Genomic DNA, 26,074 nt, shown 5'->3' with positions numbered 1-26,074 from the left:
CTTCTTCTATTGGCCTGCCTTTCTTGTCTACCCTGATCTGCAGGAAGTGTGAGAGTCTTCCTCTTGCTTCCTAGCAGGGATCGTGTGCCATAAAGTTGAATATGGTGGAAACTGGTAGCTGCTGGAGTGGCTGGAAAGAGCGGTGGCCAGCACAGGAGCATGCATGGCCTCAGTCCTGTTCTTGTCTTCTGGACTGAACTGGCTCTTCAGAGCTGTTTTTCCTGCTGAAAGCTATAGCCTGGCAAACATTTCATTGCTCTGGATGATGTTTGTTTATTCAGGTCACACTGTAGAGGGAGCTTCTGCATGGCAGGCTGGGGTGCTTGGTGCTGGAGGTTGTTGCTGGCACATAGACCACGTTGTCTGATGGACAGGTTGGGTGGAGGATGCTGGTGCAGGGTGTATTTCAGATCTCTTCTTTGGAGCACTGCAGCTATTCTGATCAGCAGTTAAGAGAGAGCGTTATGTACTGCTTAGTCTGTTATGTGCTTTCTTGTGCTCCAGTGTGGCAGATTTGGAAAAGGACAAATGGGCTGTCAGCTCGCCTCAATAGGCTTTTTTTTTTTTTCTTCCGACTCTTCACTGTGATCTGGTTGTAATTTAAAAGTTATTGGTATTTTCATTTGTTGGGTAATGGAGAATGCTGTTTTCTGTGCTTAATAGACATCTCTAGATGCCACAAAAGAGAAATGATGAGAAAGAGACACAGCACAAATGGCTGTATTGTGTAGGTGCTTGTCTGTGTGTAATGATGCTGCCCTTCTAATGTTCCATAACTACAGAACAGAGGAGGTAAGAAAGATATTTAAGATGTAAAGTTGTAGAGAGTCGTATTTATTCGTCTGACTCCTGGAGTGCATCATGATCACAAATTCTTGTAATAAGATGAGACTTTAAAGCTCTGAGCAAGTGTTTCTCTTGTGGAAAACACTATTGCAAAACATGAAATAATATTTTCGTAATTACAGTGCCTCAGGAACATCTGACAGCTGCTGTTTTGTCCTTTTCTTTTGTGCCCTTTTCTATTTAGTGGGTGGAACGAGACAGTTCTGGGGTGGGGAGAAGTCCCTGTTTTACTTTACAGCAGTGTTTCATTAACTTCTGCTGCATAATTACCAGAAAACATGGAGAAGAACAGGGAAACTCCAGCCAGCTCCTGTCCTAAAACTTAGGCAGTACCTCATTCAAAGCTACTGCATCTTATTGTGGTTTCTTTTACAGATGTGATCAATATACTGTGATGGTGTAATTATTAGCTGCCGTGCTCTGGTTGTTTTTCATAGCTATTTCCTAACACAGAGAGAAGGCCAAGAGAAACACAAGTGCTCAACTTCAGTGATCATGGCAGTATCAGTGCTCTTCTGAAGGGCGTTCTTCACGGTGAGGGAAAACTGTCTTGCACACACTCCATCACTGTGACACCTTATTTCTGTACTTGGCTTCCATGAGTGTATGGGTAAGTAACCTGGTACTCCAAGTACATCTAGCTCGTGCTTTTACAGCTGTCTGTTGTGAGTTTCATTTGAAATCCTTTGAAAACTGGACTACAGTGGCGTATCGATCTGACCCCTGTCCTCCAATAAAAATGAGGAATGCTTTAAAATCTATGACACAGCTTATCCATCACACCTTCAGCTTTTCTGCTCACGCTGTAGTCATTAGGAATCACCGGTCTGTTGAGAAGGTCACAATCCTGACAGCTATATGTGTCTTGAGAGAAAACATGAGCGAGCTGCCGGGCTCTTTGACAGGGGATTTGAGGTGGTCTCAGCATCTGATATCCTTCTTTCCTTTCTTAAAACTTTGTTAACAGCCCTTGGGACTGTCTGTGTGAAATTTCCCCTCTGCCTAGAATAGTAAAGGTTGCACGAAAAGATTATTTTTTGGAAACAGATGAGGGTGTGAAGACAGAGGCTGTGTGCCAGAGCCAAACCACGTGCTCTGCAGAGCCAAGGCAGTAGGGAGAGTTCCTGCCCTGCAAGATGAGGAGCATCACGCACTTTCTAACAACACTTGTATCCTTAGTTCATTTTTGTTGTGAGTCTGGGTGCTGGCATTTCAGAGGCCCAGCCTGAGGCACTGACTCAGGCTCTCCTGGTCCCCTGCTCTCCTGGTCACCTCCTCTTCTCTTCCTCTGGCCCTGAAGACTTACAGATTCGCTGTTGCCAGGATTCAGGATCACAGTATGGGCAAAGCACTTCCACTTCCTCTCTGCTTACCCTGTTTTGTCAACTAAAGACCTCCTGGAAAGTGCAAGCTCTCCTCACTCAGCTGATAAAGGATGCTACATCTCCATTGAAATCAATGGCATGATATTGACTTATACCTGCTTCTCTAGCTTATGTGCAACAACAATGACTTATATTTTGCTAGAGCTTCCAGTTAATGTTCCAGTTCTTTTCATCACTTCTGTTTTTTATATCTGTGCCTAATGGGTCATTACACATCAAATACAAAAAATCAAAACAAATAGCTGTACATCTCCTCCTATGGTTCAACTCTTCCATCTCTTTGTCTAGATCAATTAATCGGGGCCTTGCAATAATCTATATTAGGTAACACACACCTTGGTGAATCAATGTATGAGTATGTCATGAGAGTTAACTGCATTAAGCTCCACTACTGCTCTTGTTGGGATCCAATGCGTCTGCCCTAAATTAGGACTTGTTTATGCCACACCAGTGAATTCAGAGTCTCATCTTCTCCTTTATGGTGTCATTGCTGTCTTCCAAATCTGTGCTTGTGCCTTTATCAGCACAAACCAGTGGCTCTATAAGTGTCCAGCTGGGGATGAGGCATCTGAGCATTTCACTGCTGCCTTGGGGTCCTACAAAGGCATTTGGTTCCCTCTGCTGAAATTTCTTTTCCTCCCTGTGTGCCAGCATCCCTCTTATTACAGCATATTAATTAAATCCTCAAGAAGACCCAACAAACCCAAACAACAAACAAACCTAAAATCCAGGATTCTCTTAGCTTTTATTACTGTTTCTTAACGTTATTCCTGAAACTTGCAGCTTTTCTGCATTATTTGCAGTTGATTTATCACTGCTATAACTGCAACTGGAAAGTCTCTCTATACGGCCTGAGTGTCTGAACTCTGCCCACAGCACTATTGAGTAGGGAGCACTGTGAAACTGTCTTATGCTCATGCAAAATGCAACACAATTTAACTAACAGGCTGACACTGTGCTGGAATATATACCCCTTTTTAATAGCAGTTTTAAAGTGGCAATTGGACTTTGCTCTGTTGCAAGTTAAATCCTGTCTCCATCTGAAAAGAGACAGGCAAGCCTGCTGCCAAAAATAGGGATCATTAGCTGGCTAAGAAATCACTGCTCAGCCATGATGACTGTTCTTTAAAGAAAATCCAGCAAACATTTGGTTGCTTTTCTAACCCAGCTTGATTTTCTTTTTCAACTATAATGAAGTGTACTTTGCTGAAAATTAGCTGTAACAACGGCACGTTGCTTATGCCCCAATGTGACTGCATTTAGCTGCCTTTTTGTTAAGTGATTGAAGCAAAAGGTCTTTGGTTCCAAAAGAAACCTATGGTTACTGCAAGCTGTCCTCTGGAGAGAGTGGGCCACCATGTGATGGAAGCAGGGGGTAGCTGTCAAGGCTAAGGGCAGCTGTCACAGACTTCTTGCATGAGCTGACACAGGTCACCCGAAATATCCACCTCTGGTGTGAAAAATCCATGCAGAAACCTGCCCAGTGGTGTCCCAGACCAAGCCCTGGGCAGGAGCATCACCCAGAGTGCTGAGTGTGAACTGGAGGCCAGTCTTGGTGCGGGAAGGCCAAACAGAGCCAGCTTGCACCAATATGGGAACGAAAGGGGAAGAGAGGTGACAGCTATAGGGACCTCAGCCTCTGTGCTGTTACTGCAGTGGCCCCTTAAATCTCCAGTTGAACGTGTGACACACAGCACATTTCCAGTCATCCTGTGCTTATGAAAGCATAAGACTCCTATGTGTGTTTTCAACACCATTGAAGATCTCTCAAGGACAAACTTACTCTATTTGGGATTCTCTAGCAGCGCTGGGCAACTCTCTGACTTGTTAAATGTTAAATGCACATGCTGTGTATTTCTTCCTATAAAGACATTAAGACGTGGTCTTGAAGGTTGTGTTTTGGTCTTTCATTGTAGTCTGCATGCTTCCATCATTAAAATGGTCTCGTCCAAAATAGGGATTTTCATTTTTAAGTGTGTGATTCTACTAGCTAAGGGGATAATTAGATTTGTCCCGTAGTGGTTGAGAAACCCAGGTGTCAACTAAGACGAGGTTTCATCAGGAAATGGCTGTCCAGCATTTGTATTGATGAATGAGCTTTTGCTTCGACTATAGAGCAAGAGATAATAATAATTTACCTACCTCGTAAGAGAAACAGAAGTGTACTAAAAATAAGTAACTCGGCATGGTGGAAGCACAGATGTAGTGCCTGGTGGAAATTAATAAATAACATTTTCCGTCACGGCACTAAATTTGTTCTCTGTGCTGTGTGGTCTTCCATGTCATAGGCAAAATAGAGCAGATGGAGAAAATCAGTGTGGGGAAGAGTGGAGAAGGTGCAACAAGGACAAATGCTGGTCAATCTGGGGACATCTGCTCCTTTAGAAGTGCCCTCCTGGCTGCATGGCTGGGGCTGCTTGGTTTGGGGTTGCACCCAACCAGGGCCTCCTCATCCTGCTGTCAAGCAGACATCGTGCTTTTGTGCAGGTCTTCTCCTCTCAGAGAGAATCAAGCAGGCAGGGAAGTGCTAATCCTGGATGCTTTCCATCTCTGTGGAAGTCATTAGGGGAGGTAATGTAATAAAAGTGGAAATTTGTGTTTTTTAAGCTTCTGACTGTGGCACGTTGAGAAGAAATAAGCATTTTAGGTCAAAGCCATTTTAAATAATAACAGATCATATTTATGATGAAAGAAAACTGGATTGATGGGGAGGAGGAGACAGTCTTTTCCTTTTCTGTCCAATTCTGAAGATATTAAATTAAGTGTGATGATATTCAGGAACAGTGAAGAAATCTTCCAGGTGACAAACGTTGCTTGTAGAGAAGTAAAAAACGTTGCTTGAGTTGGGTTAGGGCAGTGCTCAGACCTAGGACCACTGTGCTCCCACAGGCCCTGCTGTTCTTATCTCACCTCCTCACCAATGCCTTCTCAAGGGATGCACTGACCCCCACCCAAATTCCTGCTGCCTCATCCTTAAAGATGATGGATGCCCCATCCCTGGAGGCATTCAAGGCCAGGCTGGATGTGGCTCTGGGCAGCCTAGTCTGCTGGTTGGTGACCCTGCACATAGCAGGGGGTTGGAACTGGATGAGCATTGTAGTCCTTTTCGACCCAGGCCATTCTATGATTCCATGATTCTACGATTAATGCTTCTCAACCATTATTAACACTGAGCTGGATCGCTTTGTATTTTCCAGTGGTCATTTGAGAGTCCAGTAAAATGTGTCCTTCAAGCCCCAAGAAATTTATCAGGAAAGGACACTTATCACAGTTGGAGTTTCCAGCAGGTCTTAAATGAATTGAATAAAAACAGTATTTTTTTATTTTTATATTTTTATACAGGGGCTTGAGTATTCGAAGGAGAGAAGTTGTTTATGAGGTGGGTGGAGATTGACCTGAAGTGCATCCTTGGATTCATTAGTGATGTTTTACTGTCCAGCAGAGTGAATATAGCAACTGGAGGTCCTGGAGGTTTCTCCCAGGTCCCAGAGTAGTAAGAGATTTTGAAGAATGAGCTAGAGGATGGAATAGAAAGGACTGTAGCATATGGAGCTGAGACTATGGCAGAGGCTGAACAGGAATAGATAGGATAAGAAGCACAGTTTTGAGTCTAGAGCTACTTCAATCCAAGAGTATTTTAGGGAGGATAAACACCAGGAAAGATTACCCATTGTGGGTGAGGGATGTCCACAGTGGGAGATTTTCATAAAAAGGTACACAGATGTCTGACAGATGTTTCCAGTGAGGAAAATAGTGTGAAGGAGCAAATTGCTGGTCTCTATTCCTCTTTCCAATGCCGAAACTGGAGAGCACAGGTAGTCAATGAAGGGAAAGTAGGGGCTGAGCATTAGTGATGGCTGCACGTGGGTCCTGTTCTCCCCTGCTGCTACCTTTTGCTGAGGGATATTCCTGGAAATACTTCCCAATGCCATATTTATAAGGCCATTTTTATCAGTTTAACAACCATATCCCAAAACAGTGACGGAAAATCTTTGTGCAAAGGAACCGATCGTTTGGCAACACGGCATTTTCTCTCTGGAGATGGATGAAGGTTTACAATTGAATCAGATGATTTCCTCATCTACTCAGGATTTCTGTTTGCCCTCACTTTCAGCGTCTCCCTTGGGCTTGCCCTTTGCTGATTTGCCAGGAGAATTACGGGAAACCTGTCTGTTGATTGGCATGGGCTATTTGTGACTGCATGCGGTCACAGATTTCATGCCACAGAATTTGTAATGCACAGCCCTTCTGGTGGAAGGATGTTTTTCTCACAGCTCTAACAGTTTTCCAAGCACTTCCAAGCTATAGACCTTTGTAATTGTTGTTACTGTATATATATATATATGTGTTTTTCTCCAGTCTCAGATGTCTCTAACTGATTATTTTTGTAGGGGCAGCACTGGATATGACTGGACTCTTTCTGCCTCCCAGCTAAAGTCACTACCTCCTCCCCTGGGACTGCAGTAGTCAGAGCTGCGCTGTCATCCAACAATAATAAACCCTTAAAAAGTATTGCTTTAGAAGTGTCACATTCAAGGATTTGTTGTAGAAGCACAGCCACAATAGCCAAATTACTGTAGCAGCAGAGGAGGGGACCTTGTGAGCTGTATGGATGAAACTGGAATTGAAAAGTGTGCAAAGTACAACTAGTAGTGCAGAATGCAAAGAAATTTGCCCCCTTACAGAAAGAAGAGATGTCTCTGACCCATCACCCTATCCTAAGAAAAGACTGGACTGATCCTGACCAATATCTGTTTGGGTCAGAAAAACTTACGGTGTTGGAAGCCACACATTCCTAAAGATCAGTCTTGCGTTCCTTCAGTGCTGCTAGTGTCTGGGGAAAACCAAGTTATTTGGGTTTCTCAGTTCAGAAAGTGGACTTCTGCTGCTCCACTGGCAATAGCAGGCTGCTGCGCAGGTGCATGAGCCAGTATGGTGGGGGACAACCAACATTCAGAGGCTTTAGTAAACTGAAGTCATACCCGATTCCTCATGCCAAGATTACAGGAAACTGTTGAGGATGAGCATATCTGAATGCCAGTGCAGGAGGCAGTGGATAAACGTGGCTACATTGTGTTGCTGGTTGCAAATGGATTTCTCAAACATTAGCTGCTTCTATTTTTTCCCTTTGGTTTTGTGGATCTTGCTAGTGTGAGCAGGGGCAGAGGGGCTGGAGAGAGATGATTGCTCATCTCAACTGATATGACTAAGCAATAGCTTCACATACTGCTGGCTGTAAAGCATCCCAGCCTAAAACTCTTTCCTCTGATGACTTCCCTAGCAGAATAGTGCCATTATGGATGTGTCAGCTTGGATGAGGAGAATTCTGAGAGGCTGCTCAGAAGGAGAGCTTGTGTGACATATTAGGCCATCAACACATTCAGGACAGGGAATTGTCTTCCATCAGTCTTGGGTAATGTACTATATCTGAGCACACTTCTAGGACTAAGAGCTCATGCTCTGCTTGCAGCGACTAATCCCAGGTAACGCATAACACGTCTGCATGCTGAGCTGACGGGGACACATCAGCCCGTTGCTTGGCAAAATGAGCTGCAATGATTTTGTGCTTTCGATTAGTATCCATGCTATTTTGGGATTACTTCTTTGTGTAGACAAGCCCTTGCTTTTAACCTGGATACATCACTTTCCTGGATGACTGCACAGCTTTTTCAGGCTGATATGCTGCAGATCAGAAGTAGGGCTGGATGAGCTCTTTAATGCTTACTAGCCTTCTCAGAATGGTCTTCGAGTGCATTCTTCAATGGTTTACATTATTTTAGCTTGGTTTTATTTTATTTTACTTTTTATTCTGCTCGTAGGTGAATTCTTGTGCTACTGATTTGCTTTAGGCTCTGTATGTATTGGTCTGTATGCAAGGATTCATGCAGATATGGTTTTCAAATCATGGAATAATTTTGCATCTTCAGTCTTTTCATTAGTTTTTGGAGTCGTGTTTGCAATACGACAAAAATCCTGCTGCCTGTGTTGGTTTAGTTAATTGTTCCTCTGCTGGAGGATAATTCAGAGGTCCTGGTCTTGAACACAGTAAAAATAAGGTGATTTTTCTCCATTTGATAGAAAGCACAGCAGCTGCTTCTTTCTTCCACAAAAAGTATGGTTGCTTTGGGCACCGAGGGAAAATGGTGGCAAGTTTCATGCTAGTGCATCTGGCTCTGCTAGTGGGAAAGTCAGAAAGCAGTGAAGAAGATTTGGGCTCCATCACTGCCCTTGGTGAGGAGAATTCCCAAAGCCCCCTGACCCACAGTCCTGGACATGGATCATCACCAGGGAGTTTAACGATCCCTGATTTCCCCAAAACTCCAGCTCTGGGGGCTCATGGCTCACTCACAGCAGCCCAGCTACACAGCAGAAGTGAACTGGAGCAACATGCAGCCAGCTGCCTTCCACATCCATACTGCCCACAAGGGGCTAAGCCCATAAGACAGTAACCACTGACCTGGAAGAGAAGAGTAGGTCCTTGGTGACATTTCTATACGTTGGATACTGCTATTCAACGTTCCCTGCAGCAGATTCACACAAATGGCAGCTGAAGGGAGGTCTCAAGGATTGTATTTTGGAAGTTGTAGAAGGATAGGGAATTGTTTTTCTGCTACTCAGTCTCCCCAGTCGCCTCCACTTTGTGTCTCAAATCTACTTCATTCTCCTCTATTGGAGCAAAGAAACAGATAAACACTGTGACAGCAGCTCCCTGTTGAAGTCCAGGCAAGCTGGAATCATTTGCTATACTTATATTTCACTTTATCAGAGTTATTTTTGTCTTAGTGCTCTTAGCCACTTTTGAGCACAAGGATTGCCTTTAACTCAAAGCTTTTTTTAGGTCTCCCCAGTAGCAGGGTCCCATTGCATGGAAATGAAACCGTCTGTATGTGGATGTTGCTCATCCTCTGCTGCTTTCTGGGTAAGCTGAGAGCTGGGCTTTCCAGGGAAGAGACTCCCCTAAGCGATGAATGAAATGCTAAGGGCACAAACACTTGTCTTGTGTTATTGTTTAAATACAGCTTTGCCTGTGTGTTTAGAAGCAAAGCTAAATCTTCGTGTCCAGGGAATCCATTTCTCCTCTCCCTTGAAAATGGATGGATTAATTTCAATATATTCTTTAAAGAAATCCCCCGAGAAGGGCTTTCTTTCCTTCTGCCATGTAGTTCTTGTACTAAGCAATGTCTTCAGTGCCTGAGGACGTTGCATTGATCTGACTGAATGGAATCCTATCCAAAACCAGACGCTGACACCTGAGCTTTGCAGTCCTCCCGTGCTTCACACTTGTATTTCTGGACACCAAATGTGATGTGACATGCAGTGCCTCTGTGGGCTGAGATCCTGACCTGGTGTGTCAGTGGCTGAGCCCAGTCAATCACGTAGCACTGAGCGAGTCTGGCTCAGAAGCACAAACACACGAGATCTGAAACACTGCATGAAGCTGGAAGTGTGAAAAGCCTTAAAATGACTCAGTTTGGTGGTGATGCTGGAGCTTGGTGATACGTGTATACTCCACCTGTGGTTACTGGTTGGACGTGGTACTGTACCATACGTGTTTATTGACATGCTGGGCAGCTCTTGCATGTGCTTGAATGGCATTGCAGTGGTTTCCCAGGGCTCTTTCTGATTGGCAAACTTCTGCCTTCTCTTCTGTTATTTGGAAATAGATGCCTCCCAGGTTTTGAAATGGGATAATAATAGTTGCATATTTGCTTTGGAGCCTCCTGGAACTGGAGAAGGTGAGCACGCATGGCAACCAGTGCCAGCTGCTGAGTGCTTGCATACTCTTCAAATTTGCCTAAGTAATTAGCAGGTCACTTCAGCCATGTTAATAAGCATGAGATTTCTGCAGCTGGTGGCTTGTGGGATGCTTGGCAGCAGCTCACTCTGCACCACAGACAGTAATTCACCGTCGTCAAAACTCCAAACGTGCGTTCTTGGTGCCAAGCAACCTTTATTAAACAAATCGACCAGTTCAAGTACATCATTTAAAAGTTCTGTTCAAACATGATATTTTGATCCGATCACAGCTTCCCTGTAAAATTAAGAATTTAACGCTCCCATTCCAGCTAACTGGTCTTTGTGGTGTTTGGGCTGAAAAGACTGCACAGTGGATTAGAAAGCCATTGTGAAAAGTGTCATTGAAAACCTGTAATTTTCCTGTCTCTTCCTCTTACATCAATGATCCGTTTTCATGCCAAATTTCAGGAGACAAATGCATTAGTTCTGCTGGGCTGGTAGAGATTTGCAGTTGGTACGCATCTGCAGTCTTCGGGGCCCAGCACAGGAGCTTTAATGTGGAAATGTGCAGTTGGGAACCTGTAAACAGGAAAGTCATGGTCCCACATGTGATGGTGCTTCTAAATATTGGAAATTTATGGCTATTATTGAGTGAAATAACTTCTTTTTTTGGTGTGCTAAAACATCTAATTGCGTAACACCCAAGGGCTTGTATGAAGGTTTGGCTGACATTGTTCAGCTGTAACAATCCACATGCTTTTGGCAGATCTTCCACAAGCTGTAAAAAACATCTAATAATCCATTAACTAACCAACTTGAAAGCCAGCCTGTGAGAATCTTATTGAGTTCTTTCTCTATTACTAAATTTAATATGGTGAATACTCATCTTGCATAATACAATATCCTTTTTTTCTCTGCTCCTGCTGAACCTCACCATAAGGCAACCATAAGCTCAGGGCTGCTTTTGTGTGGTCGCTCACTTGGAACATTCACAAAGAGGTATATCAAGTTGCAGACACTTAAACTCAGATTAAAGGCTGGTCTGACTCATTGTGTGGTGACTAAAGCTCCATACTACGTCCATTTGTAGTCTGGTTAATATCACTGCAGCCTTATTCTTACATGGTTCTTCTGTTGTTAGTTGATAGTAGGGGCTCTGCTGAATGCCCTGCAGGAGAGCAGACATTGTCCACTCCAGGATGATGTCTCTTTTGTCTGCATGGTTGGTTGAGGAAACTGGGCTTGTTTAGCTTGGAGAAGAGAAGGCTGCAGGGAGACCTCATGGTGGCCTTACAGTGCTTGAAGGGAGCGTATAAACAGGAGGGAAAACGGCTGTTTGTGAGGGTGGATGGTGATACAAGGGAATGGTTTTAAAGTGAGACAGGGGAGGTTTGGGTTGGATATGAGGAGGAAGTTTTTCAGCCAGAGGGTGGTGAGGCACTGGCACAGGTTGCCCAAGGAGGCTGTGGATGCCCCATCCCTGCAGGCATTCAAGGCCAGGCTGGATGTGGCTCTGGGCAGCCTGGGCTGCTGGTTGGTGACCTGCACACAGCAGGGGGTTGGAGCTGGATGAGCACTGTGCTCCTTTGCAACCCAGGCTGTTCTGTCAGTCTATGACTTAGAAAAGATAGGGAGTGCTTGTTAATTAGCAAAGGCTGTGGTTTTTCATAGAAGCTGTTTTAACAGTGGTGCACAGGGTTTGACAGCTGATGGACATCAGCTTTTGATACTGCTAAAGTCATAGTAAAGTGTCTGAGTGGGAACTGTGGGGCTATGACACGCCAGGTTGAAATACATAATCAAATTTTGGGTGGAAAGTAGATCACGGAATCATAGAATCACCAAGGTTTGAAAAGACCTCCAAGATCACCCAGTCCAAGAGAAAACTTGTGATTAATCAAAAAGCTGCTAATACTATTCAGGCTGAAAATGAAAACCTCAGAGAGAGAAGATCTATCCCTTATGCCCAGTTTCTTCCAGTTCTGTGCCCTCGGGTGACTTTGAATTTGACCTCATGAACAAAAGAAACTTCAGAGCCCTGGGAGCCGATGCTGCCAGAGGTTGGTGCTGGTGTTCCTCCAGACTCTGCTTCACACACAGAACATCTGCAGTGCACTGTGTCAGCTTTCCGTGAGTAAACTGGGAATATTTATGCCATAAGGATTAAGAAGGTGACACTGATAAATAGTGCTGAAGATGAAAAATACGTGCAATTCCTAAATAACTGCATTTCTCTGCATGGTGGCAGTAACCTCTGCTGAACTTGTACCAAAGATGAGTTACACTCTTTAGAAAGCTGCTAAGGTGTCTTTGAAGACTGTCTACTTGTGGCTATGCTTCATTTCATTTTATACTGCTTTTCCAACAGTAAAATGAACTCATAAGAACCCAGGTCTCTCTGCAAGCAGCAAACATCCACAGTGCACACAGACTGTGCTACTCCTGCACTCCTTCCCAGTTGGGAAATGGGGCTTTAGGCTTGTTAAGCCATGACAGCTCATGGCTGGGTGAGAAACAGGCTTCTTGGGAAATGGGCAAGATCTTAGAGCATTTCTCAGATACACTACGTGACTGCTGTGGAAGTATCTTCGTCTCACTGCTTGAATTCAGCTTAAAATTTGGGCTCCAGGGTGACTTTGCAAACAGGTTTGTGAAAAATTTGTATGTAAGAATAATGCTGAGTATAATGAATGACTTGTTAATAGCTAGGATATAAAGCTATAGCTAGCTAAATAAAGCTTTGTGGCTCTGGACTGTTGCCTTATTCTACATGGGCTTTTAAAATAAACCATAAATTCCCAGAGTTTTACTATTGAGATACTTAACTATTCAGCTAGGAAAACTGAAATATATATTGCATTGGAAGGAAATGAATGCCTGAGTTTTCTTTATAGTTGAAGCAAGACTGACTATGGTAGCAGGGTGAATTTCTGAAAAGCGGGGAAATACTGAGTTGCTATTTAAATCAGTATCAAATGCATCGTGAACAGCTTCCAGTGGCTGTTCCCATAATTTCTCCTCCACAAAGAATGTCAGACAGACTTGAGAAATAGCTGAGCCCCTCCTCAAACTTTTATTCAGGTGATGTTGTAAAGTAACTTCATCCTCATGTGACTCATAGTTTTACAGTACCTGGATTATAAACCAGGGAGCCATTTTCAGGGGCTGTGTTATATATGGATTGGTTTTGAAGCCAAGAGACTCACACAAGGTGAAGAATTATCCTCCCATGACATTAATTAGTTCAGACTTCTCTGACTGCTCCAGAAACACCAATAAATGCTGGAAGTGATCCAGCGAGGCTGGGAGGACCTTGAGGGTCCTGGTTGGTCATCCCAGCTAGGATCAGTCCCATGACTGCACTCCTGAGGAGAAGAGATACAAGGCAAGGTTTAGGGGCAGTATATTCAATCCCTCCCACCCCTTTCTCCTGAAAATATTTAGATTTTTGAAAATGCTGTATTTCTTTCCAAAGCCTGTTTCTTAACTCCTAGGGCTGCCACAAGCTGATGGAGGGAGGGAAAAGCAAAGTGAGTTCCAATCAGATGGTTGAGTCTGGTTGCGATGACAGGAACTACTTCTCTAGCATACAGCAGGGAGGAAGTGCTCATTGTGGTACAAACTAAACCTGCTCAGTTTGGGCTATGGGAGAGGGTACATTCATAGAATCACAGAATCACCAAGGTTGGAAAAGACCTTCAAGATCATCCAGTCCACCCATGCACCCATCACCAATAGTTCTCACTAAACCACGTCCCTCAACACAAAATCCAAACGTTCCTTGAACACCTCCAGGGTTGGTGACTCCACCACCCCCTGGCAGCCCATTCCAGTGCCTGACCACTCTTTCAGAAAAGCAGTATTTCCTAAAATTCTCTTGGAGACCATTTGCATCAGGCAGTTTCAGGTCTTTGGATCTAGTTCATTCAGGGTCACTGTAACTAGGGGACAGACAGACTTCTGTTTCCTGGGATTTTGGACTGCTGAATAGGCATATTTGATCTCCTCATGATGTACATTTTATACCCTACTGTATGATTTTTATCAACAGATGCAGTGAGGGGAAGGGCAGAGGCAGGGGCTTATGGCTATCTGGGCTTCAGCATTCACAATGCAGCCCCTTGATGGCCATAGTTTGGTGAACATGATTTTTTTTGTGCGGAAGTTTAGACCACTACGTTTTTATTATGCTGAATTATGCTGGTTTGGAAAAGTGCACTAAATTTCATTTATATTCATATATATCTACAGGGGGTCTGGGCATGAACCCTCCAGAGACACTCACGTTGTCAGTGCCACTCTGAGGGGAACAGCATGGCAAAAGAACACAACTTCATCAGTGGGGTTATACAGCTGATGGCATTGTTGTGAAACTTCACACCTAATGATGTTACTCCTTCATTTAGACAGGAGAGATGTGGCACACTCCTGTAAATGGAGGCTGAAGACACTTAATAAAGATATATTGAACCTGGTGTTAAGAGGTGACTGTTAAAATGTGGAAGTAATTAATGAAATAGATCACTTTATAGGAGAAGCTGTAAAGTATCGTCACCTGGAGCCTGAAAATTAAAGCAGGATGTGTGCTGGCTCCCTGAAATGTGCAGCTTGGCCCAACTTGGCAGCACAAAGCTTTCTTGGGGCAGGAATCTCTCCTTGGCAGATGTCTATGAAACTTCTGTCCCAAGCTGGGTCCCAGCTGGGTGTCTTGCCAGGTCTGTGTCCTGTGAGTCCATAAAAAGTTCTCCCCATGACCCAAAGCTCCAAGAAGTGTTCAGCAGGTCTGAGATGCCAAAAAGTGGCTCAGAGAAATTCCAGAAATATGGCGATGGTTCTGTACTGTGCCTATTGTTGCTTGTCCTGATTTTTTCCTAATCTATAAAACTTAAGCATAAATAATGAAGCATGCTTTGAGGCCCCAAGCTGTACAATTCCTATGGCTGTTTAATTGCCTCAAATAACCCCTTCTCTTTCGTGTTTGTTGCTAACAAGTGGTTTGTTCTGTGGCACTTGCATTTCTGGCAGAAGACTTTTGTTTTGTAATGTTTATCTCTAATTTTTCTATTGCTCCTCTCAAACGACTGTCACTGCATATACTGTGAACAGCCCAGATATATATGCACAGCACCCAGCATCTGAGTTCCCAGCTGAACTATTGCTGTGCATTAAGAGCTGTGTAAACAGTTTTCTGGGTTTTACACCAAAGTAAATATTAATCTTTTTGCATGAAGCGATGATAGAAGAACCCAGAGTAAATAGCAATATTAATAAACCTTAACAGTTTGGAGCAGCATGATGGCAAGCAGTGTGGAGCTAGGGCTCCTTCTCCTCCTCTTTACGTTGGCATGATGCAGCTCCATGGACACCGCATTGGGGTTTTGGATGGGAGGAAGATGGGGCATTGGTTAGTCAGTGGGTATGGTGGGAGTGGGGTGGAGTTGGGCTTGGAGATCTTAGAGGTCTTTTCTTATCTCAGTGATTCCGTGACTCTATGATTCTCTGATCCCATCACCATGGATAGATTCTTGCACGGCCATCTATATGAAAATGAAGCATGCACAGCCTCATGGCAGGGCTGTGACACATAACTCATGTTCTGCTTCCCTATATGAGGCTGAGAAGGCTGAGAATTCATGTGTCCTCTTATTACCTAGAATCCAGTGCAGCAAAGCAGCAAAGTAGCTGCAAAAAAGCAAATCTGCTGCATTTGCTGCAGGCAAACTGCAGGAAGCATGATGGAGAAGATTCTCTGGTGATGTGGGTGAAGCATTTACCTTTGGCCTTGCAGCAGAGGCACTTGTCTGCTTCTCCCCACCAAGCAGGTCCCCTGTATGCTATGAGGCTTAATGGCATCACCTCAGTGCTTCAGCTGAAGTTGGCAGTCCACAATTCTCTTTTCCTACTTGACTCCACTGTACATCCCCATACAAAAAATGTTGGTTTAAGGTGATCTAGGCAGGTGTAAGTATGCCTTCCAACACAGCCAATTCCTAGTTCAATTCCCCATCAATAAAACCACAATCAGAAACCTCATTACTAAACTGAACCCTGCTCAGCCTCTCAGAGGCTGGTGCACATATGGCAGGTGGCAATGGGCTCTGCCCATAGGTTTAATGGAAATAAGGACAGCATCCCTGTAGTAGAATCCAAAGTGAATATTTGCTCATCTCAGCAGGAAAAAGAATGGCTTGGTCTTGGTGCTCTTTGAAGAAGGGATGTGTCCCTGACTTAGGCAAGGTGTATGATGCTGGCCTCTACTTGGAGGAGGGTTGTGCTGCCTCGGGAGAGCATGAGGGGATGGCCATGAGATTGGCTGACTGAGCTGAACTGCCTGTGAAAATTCAGGTTTACTTTATAATTCTGTTGGTCAGAGCTAGGTCAAATCATGGCTTCATTTAAGCTGAGATCAAATCATGATTTTCTCTGGGGCATGACAGTGAATTACAGCTTGTTTGATGTTATTTCAGTGGAGTTCTTTACATCGTCAGTGTTAAAGTGTCTTTGAGCTCTCATGAATGTGCTGGTTCTCCATCCTCCCTGCTGCATCCCTTCATTTAGTCTTGTTGTGAAGCTGTCAACTGCTCTGATGGGAATTCATTTTTGGGTCAATCCTTTTCTAACCTTTCCATGCATTAGCTGTGTTGTTGTAGATTTGATTAAGCTGTAAAGCATTCTCCTTCTAATTGAGCTTTACAGATTAATAACCAGATGAATGATCACACATCGTCCAGCGTTGATTTGCTGCTTCTCTTGGGGGGCTGCAGGGTGATAGTCAGTCCTTATCTCAAGAGTGGTGGGCACTATGCTGTGCCATACAGACCCCACAGTGGTTTCTGTACCCGACATCTGAAAGGCTTCCCCATCACACAGCAGTGTTGGAAGGTGCATGGCATGGTTAAGAAGTCTTAACAAACTCCCTCTGCAATTCATGGAATCATTGCTGGGAAACACTTGAGGCACTGGTGCATTTGAAAATGTGGATATAGCTGAGGTCCTCTACGATTCCTGGTGCTTTTCTGCCAACAATAGCTTTTTAAAGAGGAGGTTAAAGCATTTACAGAGTCTGCTGGGAAGGAAATGCTTGTCCCCATTTGGTGGCAATACGGAGCCTGGGATCACTCCACGGAAGTGTATCTGTGGCTGGGATTGAGTTGTCACTGGTGGCACGAGGTTGGGTGATGGCATGGGCATCTCCTCCAGCCTGGGCAACAGAGGGCAGATAACCACTGTTTCCAAACAGATGCAAAAACCAGCTGCTACTTTTTTTTTCAGGTGGAATAAAAACCCATTCTGAGAGCACTTGGCATAAATTGTCTTTTCTTTAGGTACGCAAGGAGAAGCTGGTCCTTCACTTCCACTGCTTTGTAGAGCAAAGTGATTGATTTTGTATAGTATTTCCTTGACATATGTATATTTTTTGCTTTCAAAGCATAACAATTCAAGGCTGCGTTCCAGATTTAAAATGGAGACTAAGGTTTGACAAAGAGGCTAACATATTGTTTCCTGGAACTTGGCAATACAATTATTGTGTGCAGAGCCCTATTCCAGGAGCTATGAGAGAGATGGGAGATTGAAGAAAAAGTTAATGACTGATGAGCATTAATTTTACAGTGATGTTGAGACTGTGAGTCCTGCAGGAAGAAGAGTAGTGCTCTACAGAAAGTTTGTGTCTGGATCAGCAGCTTTCCTTCCGAGTCAGTGCTGATCACAGCCTGGTAGGATGCTCAAAAGGATGTCCTATGATTATACAACTGGAAAGATTTTAATTAAGTGATGCGGGCTGGGTTGCTAAGTGATTTTAAAGTGTATGTCAATAATTTCCCAAGCCTTGTGCATGGTGGGCAGAAATGAGGTACAAAGAACTTGAGATCTTTTCTCCCTTTTTAGGCTTAAAATATTTGTAGTTTCTTAAGTGAGACCCCTCTTTTTTTTTTTTTTCTTTTTCTGTTAACAACAGTGGTTGAAGGTGAGCCTGAGCAGCTTCCTCCTTGCTGGAACTTGATAACATGGGGGTATCAATCAGCCTTACCAAATTAGCATTTCACTGATAGTGATGCACGAAGCCTTTTAATGAGGACTTTCAGGTCTCCCAGCTCAGGGTTTCTGCATGCTGGTTCCTTAGCAACAGAGGGGATTGGCAGGCAGAAGGGTTTTGATGTGCTCTTACATAAAGGATTTACAATGCTGGAAATCGAGTGCAAAAATTAGGATAATTGTGTTTTGTTGTTTTGGCACAAAGTTCAAAGATAAATAAACAACTTTGGGCCCCCAGAAGCTTCCTGTTTTGTACCTGTTCCTTCCTCTGTTCTAGTGAGGAAGTTATCCACCAAGTCTGGAGTTTAAATTAAATGGACTTTTTTCTATTTTCTAGAAATTAACATATCAGAGCAAAAAAAAAAACCACAGCAGTTGCTGATCAGCATTGGAAGAAAGAGCAAAATGAGCAGCATGCTGAAAGAACAGAGAGGGGCAGTGCTCTGCAGTGCTTTAGCAATGCCATAGCTCCTTCCTGGTGGCATCTTCCTAGAGAGCCACAGTCCCCAGGCAATCCCAGGGCCATCCTGGGACTGTCCCCACCCTCCCACTGCTCTTAGAGCCCCTGTGCTGGTGGCTGGGCAATGGCCAAGCCTTGCCATGAGCCATCCCCTCCACCCTTTGGGTTCCTGTCCCTCCAAATCCTTTTGGCAGGGTCCTGGTTGCTGGGTCCAACTGCCTTTTGGTTTCCAAAACCTGCTCCAATTTTAATGGCATTTATATTTTCAGAGAATGTAGTATGTGCGGTTTTGGGCTATGGTTGAAGCTATGCTTTGGGGTGAGCCACCGTGAATTCTTGATTAAATGTGGACTGGAAATAGAGCTGCTGACAGGCTGAGGGAGGGAAGCCTCCCCCTCTGCTCAGTGCTGGTGAGGCCACAGCTCCAGTTCTGCGCCCACTTCTGTGCTCCCAGTACAGGAGAAGCCTGGACATATCAACTCACATGTCCTGATACTGTGTCTCGATGGTGCCTTCTGCAGCAGCCTGGATGGATTTTACCCATTAGGCTGCTCTGTTTGTTATAAAGTTCCTGTGTTTTATGGAAGTGAAAGTGCAAAGCACAGCAAATGGCAACTGATAAGCTTTTCACTCATATGATGTACGCTGAGCATCCATTTCCCCCTCAACATTGCACATCCATGCAGCTGATGCTCAGCTGGAAGTAGAAATGTCTTCCCCCCCTGTGGTCTGACGGTGTGACCCAAAGCTACTCTGCTGAATCTGAGATCTGGACACTAGGAAACTGTTGTGACATGTCAACTTACTCAGTGCCCCACTTTGACCAGAGTACTGCCTATTAATCCTTTAAAAACATTTTTTCCCTGCATTATAGAAACCTGAGGGCATTTTATGGGTCTTGTTTATTTTTTTTTTCCTCAAAGGCTTTAGTAACCGCTTTATATTTCAAGAGTCCAAAAGTTAGAAGAGCAATAGCAATTTAAATATAAAAGCTGTGAACTAATCTTCAGTTTTATAGCCAGTTAGCTCATTGAGGTATTGTTGCACATTATATATGTGTGGAAATTTGTTCATTGGATGTGCTTGAAAGGAGCACCCTTGGAGGCACTCTGTTTGCTCTGTGCTTCCTGAGATGCGCTGGCTTCCACATCCCTACTGTGCATGCTAATGCCAGGGCTGTGCACAGCAGGCTCTCCTCACTGCAGGATTGTGATGTCTGCAGTGAGCTGTGCAGGGTTGGGTTGGAGGTTGGCTTCACCTGTCACAGGCAGTGGTTTGTGTCAGAGCACGGGGTGCTGCTGTTAACCGCTTTGTCCAGTGAAAGTCATCTGCAAAGATGCTGAGGGACAGCCTTGTGATGCCCCCAACCTTCTGCTCCTTTCTGCTTGCTCCTCACTGAATACCGCCGCTTTTTATTTGTGAAGAGCTCTCTGGAGCTGGTGTGCTATTGCTCAGAAGGGACATGGATACATCCACTGCTTCAGAGGCTGAAATTTGGAAACCTGGCTGAATATTCTGCATGTCTGAAAGGAAAGCTGCATGTATTGTGTTCCATAAGGAAAAGGATGGGTTGCTACTTGCCATTTTTAATGCATCTAGATGAAACACACTCCCTGACATTTCCTTCACTAAACTCCACAGCTTAATATTCAGTGATCTACCTTTCATTATGTTAAATGTCTTTTAAAAAGTAACCAGAGCGCTACTTGGGGAAGGCCTGCTGGCACACAAAATGGCTTCGTCCCATAAAAATGCAAATTAACTCTCTGGAATTGTATCTCTAACTCATTCCTATAGGAAACAAAAATAGTTTTTGAATGGAGCCCAGATAAACTCTGTTACCAACCAGACATTCGGTGGTGTGTGCAGCACTCTGTATTCCCCTTAAGATAATTTCTCAGCTTTTTCCTGAAATTTCCTCTTTATCTTTAACCCTAAATTTCCACCAGAACCTTGGTGAGAATATCTGCGTCACTTGACAGCTCCCAGCTTCCTCCTCTTCTTTGGAGACCTCCTTAAATAGTGCAAAGCCATTTGTTGGTGAGACCTCATCTGGGGTACTGTGTCCGGATGTAGGAGTCCTCAATACAAGGGAGATGTGGACCTGAGCACATCCAGAAGGGCGCCACAGAAATGATCCAAGGGATGGCACAGATTGTCCAGAGAGGTGGTGGTTGTCCTGGTCAACCCTGGAGGTGCTCAAGAATTGTTTAGATGTTCATAGCATCCTAGAATGGCCTGGGTTGCAAAGGAGCACAGTGCTCATCCAGCTCCAACCCCCTGCTGTGTGCAGGTCGCCAACCAGCAGCCCAGGCTGCCCAGAGCCACATCCAGCCTGGCCTTGAATGCCTGCAGGGATGGGGCATCCACAGCCTCCTTGGGCAACCTGTGCCAGTGCCTCACCACCCTCTGGCTCCAAAACTTCCTCCTCATATCCAACCTAAACCTCCCATATCTAACTGAGATAACTGTGATGCAGAGAGCTCTAGCCTTTCTGCTATTTTCTTCCCCTCACCCCATTTATAGCTTATTTTATTTTATTTTTGGTGGCCTTTCTGCTAAAATTCAGTATCCTATGCCAGACTTTCACCCCCACTTGTAGTTGCTCAATGCACACACTTGTTATTTGTGCTTATTTTGCACCTACACTCTGTCGGGCAGGAGTCCCCATGCTAAGGTGCCTGCCACAGTAATTGTCTGGGCAAAGCTCCAGGTTTGGATCATAATTTTGGAAGCTCTTTAGGAAATCTGCAGAGGAGTTGTGTCTTCACAGCCAGCACATGCCCGGATTTTGAGGACCCGTGCTCCTACCTCACCTCCTGGTGTTTGATTGCCATTTCCACAGCAAAGCACCAACACTGTGGTGTAATTGCCTGGGTACAGGGGCCAGAGTTCTGTGTGACAGAGGATGTAAGGCTCACAGTGGGTGATTTCCCCACACCCCAAGTCCTGGTGATGCTGACACAGAGGCAGTGCTGGTCTTTTCAGATGGCCCAGGAGAGCAGGAAGGGACAGGAGGGGGTCTGGAGCAAGGACATCATTATTTATTGTATTTATGATGTAGAATGTGTAACCTCTCTCCCACTATTAGCCGTGTGAGAGAATTATTTTGTTCCAGGCTTTGTTCTCATTGCTTTTCACTGGTGCCAGGTGTAAAATTTCCTTTTTTTTGGATGTTCTTGAGATCTGTGCGTAGGATGAAACTGCCCACTGCTTTTTGACTTTTATCACAACTGAACCTGTGCAGCAAGTCCCCGATCCATTATTTCACTGCTGTTTTCTGATGTTCAGTTCAATTCCATTTTCAGATCTTTTATAATTTATTAAGTAACCAAAGACCCCAACGCCCAGCAGGTTTCTGTGGCTGGTATTACAGCAGGTAAAGCTAATGCACTCCAAGAGCTTAGGCTGGGGGTTTTCTAAATACGTATTTATTTCTGCTGCTGCATCTTTCACTGTTTTCACATTCACCTTTGTCTAAAGAAACACAACACACACAGAGCAGAGAGCAAATGGAGAAAATCTGTAGATGCATCCTTATGGAAGTGGGGAGATTTAGATTGGATATAAGAAAGAAGGTTTTTACACAAAGGGCAGTGAGGCACTGCACAGGCTGCCCAGAGAGGTGGTGCTGCCCCATCCCTGTAGACAGCCAAGGTCAGGGGATGGGCTGTGAGCACAGACGGAGCTGTGGGTGTCCCTGTGCACTGCAGGCAGTGGGACCAGAGGGCATTTAAAGGCCCCTTCCAACTGAAACCATTTTCTAGTTCCATGGTTCCAGCCTGGTGAAGTCTATTGGGCCAAACAAATATTCATTACAGCCCCGCCAGCCATTTAGAGGGAGGAGGAGTTGCACTGGGAGCCAAGAATAAAGTTTGTTGCATTGTCTTTGCAAATCAGGATTTTCATCTTCATGAAGAAATATAATCAGAGCCTATCTAGTTGTTTTCTTTTTTTTTTTTTCCAAGATACTTTGAACAAAATAATTGAGCAGGAAAACCTCTTGGGCCTTCATTTCTCAAAATATTAAAATTGCAATGTAAATTATCTTATGCCTGGAGCAAAATCTTATAAAATGTCAGGGTTGTCATGGTTTTAAATACACAAGCAGTCAATTCTTTATCAACTCATACTGGAATTTTAGTCATCCAGATAAATTGTTCTTTTGCACAGACACACCATTCAGACACACACAAAGAGCTTTTTGGGGGAGGCATAAAAAGAACCCACTCCTCAATGGGTATTGCAGAGATCTGCAGCTCCTGGCTTCTGGAAAAATCTGTGAAAGGAGTCAGTAATGTCTTCAGAGCAAACCCACCTGGGTATGGGGAACGTACTTATGTAAAAAGATGTGAGTGTGTAAAATGATTTTTGCTACTGCATCCATTTAAATTTTTGTCTTGGTGTAACTAATGGGTACGGCAGTCGACCGTGGTGAAGAAACATTAAAGAAGCACTGTCTGGCTCCTTCTAAATAATAGACCTTCAAAAAAAAATTGACTTGTGAGCAAATCTCTGAATACAAAACTTGTCTTGGGGGTGGCTGTGGTTTGAACACTGCACCCTGTGCAAGGCAATGGAATGTGACTACCTCCTCCCAACAGCACTGGGACCTGAAGTGCTGCTGGGGCATCCCTGGGTGGCTGGGTGCAACTTCATCCCTGCTGGGAAAGTTTTCCCAGGATCTAATTCATGAGAGTGCTGGTAGATGTAACAGAAGCGAAAGCATCCCATATGCCAGGCATGGGATGAGTTGTAGTTTGTTCATCTTGCTTGTGAGGCATTTTTGGGAACTAAATGACCATTCAAGCCAAGGTTGTTGTGAGTGGAGAAGCAGTCTTGCATAGATATGCAGTGCCAGGGCCCAGTAATTTTCCCAAAATTTTGCATGATGCTTCTTATAGCTCTGTTGGACACTAAGGCAAAAGTGGCTGAGATCCCTGAGGCTCTTTACAAGCACCAGTCTGGTAATTCATGTAAAAAATGTTGACAAGGTGTTGGCTTATATCTCATCTAATTTCAGCAGTTAGAGGAACGTTCCTTCAGTGTTTTGTCTGTTTTGCTCATCTGGGACCTCCTAGAGGAGATGGCAGAACTTGTGCAGAGGTGGGTCCTTCCCTCTTACTGTTGTACTAAAAACTGTAGGTGTGCACACAGAAGGCATTGCATGTATTGTGTCCATGGCAGATGCTGGTTTACAGCTGGATTAAATCAAATTATACACAGCATAAACAATTCCCTGATGTCCTCCCTTGTCTCTGATGTCCTGGATGAGCTTACAGTTTCCAGGGAAGGGACATTCTTGCAACATCTGTGTTGGTTTGTCTTTCTTGTACTCATAGAATCATGGAATCCTTAGAGTTGGAAGGGATATTTAGAGGTCATCTAGTCCAACTCCCCTGCAGTGATTAGGGACATCCAAAGCTCCATCACGTTGCTCAGAGCCTCAACTTCTGTACTGTGCTTTTTTGCTCCCAAAGGGCAATACCATTAACATCTTAGTGACCACATGTAAATGTCTTCATTGTGTAGGCCTCCAAGAACAGCTAGTTTATGCTTCCTTTTCTGTTTAATGCCTCCTCTGATGAATTCTGCATTTGGACCTCCTGTGTCTCTTTTGGCAGCTTATTTACCAGCAGTGTTTGGCTGTGTTTTACACCTATCTGTAGTATCCCACCGGCAGTAATGAAAGCTCTGATTTAATCTACCTTTCCTTGTGTTGCTGATTAAATGAGGGAGTAGGAGAGAGACTGCAGTACACAACCATCTCATTTTTGCAAAATGAATTGTTTAAGCACAAAATGGTGTTGTTTCAGTTATGCTCAACACAACCATATTGGTATTTTTTCTGTGCTAAGAGGTATCTCAGGTGGATGCAGTTGTGTTTGGAGGTGTGTATCTCACACTGTTGACTGCAGAGGAGATGGAGACAGTTTGGCTTAGGAAACTAACTTAAAATTTCTAAGGTAGCTTTAAGACCAAACCCATTTATTGAAATGCTTCACAGAATCACAGAATGGCTAGGATTGGAAGGGACCTCAAGGATCATGAATCTCCAGCCCCCCTGCCACATGCAGGGCCACCATCCTCCCCATTTAATACCAGCCCAGGCCGCCCAGGGCCGCGTCCAACCTGGCCTTGAACACCTCCAGGGATGGACGGGGCAATGCGTTGACCAGTTTGGGAGCAAATGCAACTCAAACCGTCCTGTCATGGTACTTCTCTGCTGGGATGGGCAGCTCAAGCTTTTGAATCTCCTGGGTAGATCTGCTCCTTACTGCAGCACAGTGAGCAGTGACAAGAGAAATCACTGGAGGTTTTTCTAAGCAGGCTGATCCTGAGCAGGACAGTGCTGACCTCTGCTCAGCACACTGTTTTTTAGCTTGTTGATGTGTTATTGAACCACTCGTAGTTACTGTGTCAAAGAAAGCCAATTTGTACCCTGGCAGATTGACATCTGGTTCTAGATGGCAGCAGCCTTTCTGTCAGTGATTGGAATGATTGTTCTTAGTGTGCATTGTCAGAAAATGACGTTCTTGCTGATATCTCTGAAGCGACTTCCATTTACTCTGGAGCTAAACAGAGATTGTCAGGCCCAAGCTGACAAGTTGTTTTCCTCTTCCAGGAAGAAATCTCTCTGCCTCCAGTGATAGAGGCTGGCAGCATTGATGCTGCTGGGGGGGCAGCTGCCAAGGGAGAGGCTCTGCAGCTCTTCATATCAGCCTTTCTCCTGTTTGGTGAACCCAGCACCACGGTCCCCTTTGGAATTATTAGGAGGGAGCCCAGCAGTGGCCACAGCTTGGTGTCACCATGTCACTGCAGCATTCTGCACAGCCCATCATTAGCTCATCCTTCATCAGGCTTTGCCAGCCAAGCAGCAACATGGAAGCACAGACGTGAGATCTGCAAGTGGAGTCTCCTTCTAAGATTACATATTCTCCCACCTAATGATCAGAATGTTTCAGCTTCAGTCACTCAGGGAGGAGATTTGAAAACACTTCAGACCATTCTAACTATATGCCAGCTATTTTTTAAGGAACATTTAAGCTTTTTCTTTAATTGCTCACAAAGTTTTATCAAAACATCTGTTGGAAACGTCATTCTTTTGTATCTCCCCAGCAATTTTTGTACTTTACTCTTTATAAAAAAGTTTGTGAATTGGAAATAATTTCAGATTTTTTGACTCTTTCCTGTTACAGTGACGACCACGTAATGGTGGAGAAAGCAGCAATCCCAGTGACTCTTCCACCACACAGTGAAGCCGGTCTCCAATGACTGAAATGGATACTGCTGAACATGGTATAGGCTTGTGAGTCCTCTAAAGCATTCAAACTACAGAGAATTACTTTAAATGTTACTTGCCCTGCTTGAATTTCTCCCTAATCCAGTCCTCCTAGATATTTGCATTCCTTTTCCTAACACTGTTTCAGTGTCAGCATGGTTTTAAGGAGCAGTATGCTGGATTGATGTAGGTTTGCTCTTTTCTTAGTAAAAGGCAGGTTATAACAAAGATGAACGCAGTTTCCTCTTTGCTTCCATTAGACCAACCTCTTGGGTTTGATACCTACATTATCTGCATGGCTTCCTGCAGTCATCAGATGTATGGTGTCAC

Source organism: Lagopus leucura, unplaced genomic scaffold (genome assembly GCF_019238085.1).
Source record: "Lagopus leucura isolate 7727_CA_CO unplaced genomic scaffold, USGS_WTPT01 Super-Scaffold_1, whole genome shotgun sequence".
Classification (NCBI taxonomy): domain Eukaryota; kingdom Metazoa; phylum Chordata; class Aves; order Galliformes; family Phasianidae; genus Lagopus; species Lagopus leucura.
Note: the sequence above shows the minus strand (reverse complement) of the source record.